Raw genomic sequence first — 824 nt, forward strand, 5'->3', positions numbered from 1 at the left:
ATGGGCAGGCAGGTGTTCAGCCATCCCCAGGAAAGCAGGGCTCCATCACGCGTAACAGTTACTCGGGAAGACAAAATGCCATAATGCCAAATGTCCCCCCCCTTCCTTCTTCTTCCCCCAGTTTATATACTCAGCATGATATCATATGGTATGGAATACCTCTTGGCTAGTTCGGGTCACCTGTCCTGGCTGTGTCCCCTCCCAATTTCCTGTGCCCCTCCAGCCTTCTCGCTGGCAGGGCCCAAGAAACTGAAAAGTCCTTGATTTAGTATAAACATTACCCAGCAACAACTAAAAAACATCAGTGTGCTATCAACATTGTTCTCACATCATAGCCAAAACACAGCACTGTACTAACTACTAAGAAGAAAGTTAACTCCATCCCAGTTGAAACCAGGACAGTGACTGAAAAACCTCAGCAATATCTGTAACTCATCTTCCCATAATGGTGACTTTTTATTTTCCACTCAAATCTGTTAAAATTACAGCACAGCAAAACCTAAATATTTTCCCAGCTAAAAATAACCAATCAAAAAGTTATCCCTTCTTCTTTCCTCTCTCAGCCACCTGCTCCAAATATGCTTTTTGGTATGAAGATACTGGCATCTCAAATTATATCAAAAGAAAGAAAACCAATTGTACAGTAAGACAATAATATTAAGAATGTAAGTCAGCTAAGAAGGTAAGAGGTTTCTTTAAAGAAACAAATTCATATTTCAAATATAGCCAACTTTATAAAATTGTCTAGAACTTCCTGTATATAAACCATAGGATCTTTCATGCTATAGCATGCATGCTGATCTGTCCTATTGTTCAACTGTGGG

Source organism: Falco peregrinus, chromosome W, assembly GCF_023634155.1.
Source record: "Falco peregrinus isolate bFalPer1 chromosome W, bFalPer1.pri, whole genome shotgun sequence".
Lineage (NCBI taxonomy): Eukaryota > Metazoa > Chordata > Aves > Falconiformes > Falconidae > Falco > Falco peregrinus.